We start from the raw sequence: 7980 nt of genomic DNA, 5'->3' as shown, positions 1-7980 counted from the left end.
CTACCGAAGCTCCGCTTTACGAGGCTGCCGGTGCCCCAGCATGGAAGACTGGCCCGGAAGTTGGTCGCTGCGCCGCACGGTCCCGGTTGGAACTCGTCTCCTTGATCCGCGTCGTCGTCGGCTCCTCCTGATCAACAGCGCCCTCCTTGACTCTGGTCACCTGGTTCCTTCAGCTGCCCGCTGACTTGGACCTTCAGCGTCACGTCGGCGTTGACCAGCTGTCACTCTTGAAATCTTCTCCTCTGGACGTGCCACGCTATAGCTCGTCCGCCGCCTTGTACTTCCGCCCTCCTTCAGTTGCCTCGAGTAGGAAGACGTCGCAATCCTGTCGACTGCGCCAGTTGAGTTCCTTTTACCCCTTTCTCTTCTTTGATGTCAGTCCGAAGGGGAAAGGTAGAAGTTGTTGGATGCCGACGTCTTGAGGTTCTAAACTTGCTCAGTCACATTACTCGTGGAACTTCAGGAAGTAAACTGTTTAATCACACATAAAATAGTTAAAACAGAACGGAAGGTACAACAAGGAGAACAACTATGTACATAGTGATTGATCCGCAGAGTGACCAGACGAAATCAACCCCCGGTCCCACCAAAACGTCTTCTTTTAATCCCTAAGTCCCCGCCCTCAGTGGGGACACCAACCAATTAGGTCAAAACACAAGCACGCATCCAATCAAGGACCGGGGAAAGGAAAACACATCCAATAAAACACATGGGAGAGGAAAACACATTGAAAAAGAGACAGAGGAGCGTAAAACACGCCCAATCAAAGATTGGGGAGAGGGGACAGGTCATTGTCACGAATACTAACAATTCCCCTCTCGGATCACTCCATCCTCCCCCGCGGGGCGGCATGATTACTCGCTTAAAGAGCATGCGAGGGCCGCACAGATTGTCGAAAGCCGTGCCACTTAAGGCGCCATCGCTCCCCAATTCTTCCTGATGCCCCACGTGTACAGGAAGTGCCTGGCAGTCATATGGAGCTGATAAGCGCTCACAGTGAACATGAGGAACGCGTCTTCAAAATTGCCTCCTAGCCACACACTGAACGACCGCCGCCCGGGTAATGGCCTTGGGCAGCGTCGCCGCGGTAGGGATGAAAGGCGACGCGCCTTCGTTGCTGCTTCTTGGAGCGGGCTGCGAACAATGAGGCCCGGCCAAGCTGTGTCGTCTGCGCACCCCGAACTCCCCTCCGTCGCCGTCCGCTTGACTCTTTAGTTCCATGTGGAGTCAAAAGGAAATGGATCACAGCGTACGCACTCTTGTCCACATACAGGCGGCGTTCCGTACGTGATTACTTGAGGCTCCGGATGTGTCCAAGCCAGCCGCGCACGACAAGTACACTCTAAATCCTTTAACGAGGATCAATTGGAGGGCAAGTCTGGTGCCAGCAGCCGCGGTAATTCCAGCTCCAATAGCGTATACTAAAGCTGATGCGGTTAAAAAGCTCGTAGTTTGATCTCAGTTCCAGACGAGTAGTGCATCTACCCGATGCGATGGCTCGGTCGGAACATCATGCCGGTCCTCTCTTGGTGCCCTTCATTGGTGCGTCTCGAGGAGGCCTGTGCTTTTACTTTGAAAAAATTAGAGTGCTCAACGCAGGCGAGTCGCCTGAATAAACTTGCATGGAATAATAGAACAAGACCCCGTTTCTGTTCTGTTGGTTTTTGGAATACGGGGTAATGATTAAGAGGGACAGACAGGGGCATTCGTATTGCGGCGCTAGAGGTGAAATTCTTGGACCGTCGCAAGACGAACTACTGCGAAAGCATTTGCCAAGAATGTTTTCTTTGATCAAGAACGAAAGTCAGAGGTTCGAAAGCGATCAGATACCGCCCTAGTTCTGACCATAAACGATGCCAACCAGCGATCCGCCTGAGTTACTCAAATGACTCGGCGGGCAGCTTCCGGGAAACCAAAGTATTTGGCTTCCGAGGGGAAGTATGGTTGCAAAGCTGAAACTTAAAGGAATTGACGGAAGGGCACCACCAGGAGTGGAGCCTGCGGCTTAATTTGACTCAACACGGGAAAACTTACCCGGCGCAGACACTGGGAGGATTGACAGATTGAGAGCTCCTTCTTGATTCGGTGGATGGTGGTGCATGGCCGTTCTTAGTTGGTGGAGCGATTTGTCTGGTTAATTCCGATAACGAACGAGACTCTAGCTTATTAAATAGGTGCGGGGTTCCCAGCACCTTACAACCTTCTAAGAGGGACAAGCGGCTCCTAGCCGCACGAAACAGACCAATAACAGGTCTGTGATGCCCTTAGATGTCCGGGGCCGCACGCGCGCTACACTGAAGGAAGCAGCGTGCCTTTATCCCTGCCTGAAAAGACTGGGTAACCCGTGGAACTTCTTTCGTGATTGGGATAGGGGCTTGCAATTGCTCCCCTTGAACGAGGAATTCCCAGTAAGCGCGAGTCATAAGCTCGCGTTGATTACGTCCCTGCCGTTTGTACACACCGCCCGTCGCTACTACCGATTGAATGATTTAGTGAGGTCTTCGGACCGATGTCCGGCGCGGCCTTTCGGTTGCGCCAGTCTGTTGGAAAGATGACCAAACTTGATCATTTAGAGGAAGTAAAAGTCGTAACAAGGTTTCCGTAGGTGAACCTGCGGAAGGATCATTACCGGATTGTGCTTGTCACACCCGGCGCCGCCACCGCTTATAAGCGGGGGAAGGCCTCAATCGCGGAGTTGCGAGATTCTGATGCCGCATCTCTGCAAAAATTGTTATGCCCAGCGGAGGTCCGTCACCAAGGGAATGTCGGACGGACTGCTTCCGTGGGTTCGAACGGCGTAACGCACCAATTTGGTGGGCTTTCGGTCTTCGACACTCGTTGTCGGAGAGACTCGAACGTAGCCGCTAGGCTGGCCGAGGGAAAAGGCCGGCCCGCTGCCAAGGGAACGGCGGCGGTTGCTGCGAAGTACGAAAGGAACCGCAGCTCGCTGGCTCTCGTTAGAGTTGCGACCGAGTCGGTAGGCCGGCCGAGGGAAAGGCCGGCCCGCCGCCAAGAGAACGGCGGCGGCTGCTCCGGAGTACGAGAGGAAACGCGGCTCGCTGGCTCATGAGAGTCGCGACGGTAGGTAGGTAAACTCTTTTATTGCGCCCAAAAACAGGGGACCAGTCAAAGGACCGGTTGCGCTGACTTAGAGGAGGTCGGCGGGGATCCTTTGGGATGCCGCGGCCTCCACCGCGCGCTGGATAAGCCAGCGTTGGTCTGCTGGCTTGGAAGTACACAGGAGAGACTCCCACGTCTCTGGGGTGTTTTCGTTGTCTGTGTTGTAATGTGTACAAGTCCACACCATGTGTATGAGTGTGGCCGGAGTTGAGCAGTGTTTACACATGGGGGCTATCTGTTCCGGAAAGATCCTGCTGTATAAGAGGGGGTGTGGGAAGCTGCCAGTTTCTAGTTTGCGCCATTGGACGGCCTCGCGTCTTGTTAGATCGCGGGAGGATATGTGCACCTTTGGAGTCGGTAGTGCTGGAGTATGTCCGTGTAAGTGGTGAGTAGAGAAGCGCGTGGGATATTAGTGTCAGCGGAAGCAGGGTGGCTGATCATACTCTCGGCTCGGCAGCTGAGATCTCGAGCGAGAGTGTGTGCCTGGGCGTTTCCGCTGAGCGACTCGTGGGCTGGAGCCCAAAGAAGTAAGCGAGATGTGGAAGAGGGTGCTGTAGAACGTAGAATGTGTAACGCCTGGCAAGAGATACGGCCAGCATCGTAATTGCGAATAGCCTGTTGAGAGTCACTGATGACGACTTTGGTATTAGGGTCGGCTAGCGCGAGCGCAATGGCAACCTCCTCAGCTGCGGTGACTGTTTCTGCATTGCGAATGCTGCAGGCTGTGTACCAGCTGCGGTGAGGGGCTAGAGCTACCGCCACCATCGCTGGCCTCGATGGATGGTAAGAGGCGTCCGTATACGTGACGTCCGGACGTCCGCTGAAGCGTTTCTCGAACTGACGAGCCCGGTCGGCCCGTCTCTCGGCGTGGTGTTCCGGGTGCATCCGTTTGGGAATGGGAGGAATGCGGAGATTTAGGCGATATTCCGATGTAAGCTCAGCGTAACTTGGGGCCGATCTCGGCGGGGAGATCCCAACTTGCTGCAGTACCGTTCGGCCAGCGTGTGTGAGTGAGAGCCGCTCATACTGGGCGGTGAGTGTTGCTTCGATCAGTTCGCTCACGGTATTGGAGATTCCGAGAGCCATGAGCTTATGGGTAGCTGTGGACATGGGAAGACCTAGGGCCGTCTTGTATGCTTTTCGAGGTGATGCGTCTAGCCGTTCGCTTTCGGCACGAGTGAGACGTAAGTAGGGTCCAGAGTAGGTGATGCGGGAGCAGACGAAAGCTTGAACGAGGCGCAGGAGGTTGGACTCTCGCATGCCATGATGCTTGTTGGAGATTCGCTTAAGGAGGCGTCCGATCTGCACAACCGACTGGTCGATGCGTTGGATCGTGATGTTGTTGCTGCCGTTGGCCTGTAGATGCAAGCCCAGGATCCTGATGTTGTCTGTTCGAGGAATCGGGTTTCCTTGCACCTGGAGGTTGATGTCCGGAAGTATCTTTGAAGGGCGTCGTCCCGGGGAAGGAATGATGATATACTCGGACTTTGTCGCCGAGCACGTGAGGCCAACTGTATTTAGATAATCTCCGATCCGTTCGATCGCGGTCTGTAAAGTCTCTTCAATCTGGCAGTCACTGCCGCGCGTGATCCAAAGTGTGAGGTCGTCAGCATAAATTCTGTGATGCAGGTGGGGGATGTCGGCCAGTAGCTTCGGCAGGCCTATCAGTGCGACGTTAAAAAGCATCGGCGAAAGTACGGCGCCTTGCGGCGTGCCACGGTTTCCCGGAGAGATGATGGAAGGATCTCCCGTGCCGGCTTTAAGTTGCACTGTGCGGTCGGTGAGAAAGTTTCGGATGTACGGTAGGCTGGCCGAGGGAAAGGCTTGCCCGCCGCCAAGGGAACGGCGGCGGCTGCTGCGGAGTACGAGAGGAAACGCGGCTCGCCGGCTCCGGAAAAGTAACTCTTCGCAACAACGCGCAACAACCAGCTGAATTTAAGCATATCACTAAGCGGAGGAAAAGAAACCAACAGGGATTCCCTGAGTAGCTGCGAGCGAAACGGGACCTAGCCCAGCACCGAATCCCCCGTCCTTGCAGGCGGTCGGGAAATGTGGTGTATGGGAGGCAACGTTCCCGGGAGTTTGCGACGGTGCAAGTCCCCCTGACAGGGGCTTGTCCCAGAGTGGGTGCCAGGCCCGTCTCCGCCGTTGCGCGCCCGGGACGAAGACTCCCGTGAGTCGGGTTGCTTGAGAGTGCAGCCCTAAGTGGGTGGTAAACTCCATCTAAGGCTAAATACGACCGAGAGACCGATAGTCAACAAGTACCGTGAGGGAAAGTTGAAAAGAACTTTGAAGAGAGAGTTCAAGAGTACGTGAAACCGCTTAGAGTAAAACGGGTGGGCCCTCGAAGCTCGAAAGCGGTGGGATTCAGACTGCGGACGACTGCCGAGCTGGCGGCGTCGGGTAAACGGCTCCTCTCGGGGGGGCTGTTCCGGCTGCCAGTGCGCGGACGCGGTCTCCGGGGTGCGCACTCTCCACCGCCGGTAGAACGCCGCGACGGACGCGGGTCAATGGGAAAAGTACGACTTTGAGTCCGGCTCTGGAGGTGCCCTGCTCGTCCCCTCGGGGACGGTTCGCGGGAGTTATACCTTGCCGTGCACGAAGAGTTCGTCACCCCGTCCAGGCCCCATGGGCTTCTCCCGGCTGTCGGGAGGCCCGAACGATGACGCCCTCTGGAATCGGAGCGGAGGACCCGCTGGGCAAGCTTGTCGCCTCTCGTTGTCCGGGTTGGTCCTGTGGCGGCGGGCTGGCGGCGAGAAGCCGGGCGAGCGGGGAGTTCTCCCGCGGAGGCGCTATCGTGGTTTGCGGCGAGTAGGTCGGTAACCCACCCGACCCGTCTTGAAACACGGACCAAGGAGTCTAACATGTGCGCGAGTCAATGGGTCTCTCGAAACCCTATGGCGCAATGAAACGTGAAGGCCCTTCGCGGGCCGCGTTGCGATCCCGGACCGCACAGGGGTTCGGGCGCAGCAACGGCCCGTCCCAGGCGCTCACTTGTCGCCGGGGCGGAGCGAGAGCGCACACGTTGGCACCCGAAAGATGGTGAACTATGCCCGGGCAGGACGAGGCCAGAGGAAACTCTGGTGGAGGTCCGAAGCGATTCTGACGTGCAAATCGATCGTCCCATCCGGGCGAAAGACCAATCGAACCATCTAGTAGCTGGTTCCCTCCGAAGTTTCCCTCAGGATAGCTGGCGCTCGATGGGAGAGCAGTCACACCTGGTAAAGCGAATGATTAGAGGCATTGGGGTCGAAACGTCCTCAACATATTCTCAAACTTTCAATGGGTGTACGGGAGGCCTTCTGGGTTGAGGCCTCCCGCTGCGATGAGAGTGCCAAGTGGGCCACTTTTGGTAAGCAGAACTGGCGCTGTGGGATGAACCAAACGCCGGGGTAAGGCGCCCGAGTCGGGACGCTCATGGGAACCCATGAAGGGTGTTGGTTGCTTAAGACAGCAGGACGGTGGCCATGGAAGTCGGAATCCGCTAAGGAGTGTGTAACAACTCACCTGCCGAAGGAACTAGCCCCGAAAAGGGATGGCGCTCTAGCGTCGCGCCTATCCCCGGCCGTCGCTGGCAGAGTAGCACGAACAGTGGGGGTGCTAAGCCGCGACGAGTAGGAGGGCCGCAGCGATGGGCGTTGAAGGTGTCGGGCGCGAGCCCGCCTGGAGCCGCCGCTGGTGCAGATCTTGGTGGTAGTAGCAAATACTCAAGTGAGAACCTTGAGGACTGAAGTTGAGAAGGGTTCCATGTGAACAGCAGTTGAACATGGGTCAGTCGGTCCTTAGGGAAAAGAGAAATCCTTTCAGAAGCGGGCGCGTTTGTGCAGCTCTGTCTGTCGAGTCGGAGACGCCCCGCTGCAACCGAAAGGGAATCGGGTTAACAGTCCCGAACCCGGCTACGGGGATCGGTCCTTCGGGGCCCAGTGCGGCAACGCAAACCAGCTCGGAGACGCCGATGAGAGCCCCGGGAAAAGTTTTCTTTTCTCTGTAAGGAGATCGAGTCCCTGGAATGGGTTCACCCCGAGATAGGGACGGTGGCTCCGTAGAGCAGTGCGGCTCTTGCGCTGTCCGGTGCGTTTCTGTCGGCCCTTGAAAATCCGAGTGAGGGAGTGTGATTTTCGTGCCGGACCGTAGCCATATCCGCAGCAGGTCTCCAAGATGAACAGCCTCTAGTCTCTAGACCAATGTAGGTAAGGGAAGTCGGCAAAACGGATCCGTAACCTTGGGAAAAGGATTGGCTCTGAGGGCTGAGCCGGTCGGGCTGGGGTCCAGAAGCAGGAATGGCACTGCACCGGGACTGGGCGAGGCTCGCCGCCGTCAAAAGCGGTGCGGCCGAGCCCGGACCAGCGTCGGGACCTTCCTGTGGAAAGCCACAGCTGTGCTTGTTCCGGGGGCTTCGTGCCCGAGGTTCTTGCTTCGGCCGGCAGAAAACAGCCAACTCAGAATTGGCACGGACTGGGGTAATCCGACTGTCTAATTAAAACAAAGCATTGCGATGGCCAGCATTGGTGCTGACGCAATGTGATTTCTGCCCAGTGCTCTGAATGTCAACGTGAAGAGGCAGAAAGCATACTGGACAAAAACGCTTCATGACAGTGTGGACGGGCGCCATCTGCGTCCCACCAAGGATATCCCAGGCGCCATGCGATGGTCCATCGAAGGAACCTCGCTACTGAGCGGGAAGGAGTTCGTGAACGTTATGAAGCTCCGGTTCAATGCCCTTCCATGCCTGAGCCGCACAAAACGCTGCCGGGATGTGGTTAAGCAGTGCAGGGCTGGGTGCCTGGAGGACGAAGTCCTAGGCCACGTCCTGCAGCGCTGCAAAAGAACCAACCATGCCCGGCTGCGTCGACATGACGT

The 7980-nt window shown here is 56.7% G+C and overlaps 2 pseudogenes; both read left to right on the top strand.

Moving 5' to 3' along the window:
* Window positions 1–1174: 1174 nt before the first annotated feature.
* LOC144111592 (small subunit ribosomal RNA) lies at window positions 1175–2628 on the top strand (annotated as a pseudogene).
* A 2394-nt stretch (window positions 2629–5022) lies between these two features.
* Window positions 5023–7980, top strand: part of LOC144111606 (large subunit ribosomal RNA) — a 4845-nt pseudogene continuing 1887 nt past the window's right edge.

The sequence above is a fragment of the Amblyomma americanum genome, chromosome 11 (genome assembly GCF_052857255.1).
Source record: "Amblyomma americanum isolate KBUSLIRL-KWMA chromosome 11, ASM5285725v1, whole genome shotgun sequence".
NCBI lineage: Eukaryota > Metazoa > Arthropoda > Arachnida > Ixodida > Ixodidae > Amblyomma > Amblyomma americanum.
The sequence above is the reverse complement of the archived record's forward strand: the minus strand, read 5'-3'. Positions and strand labels throughout refer to the sequence as shown.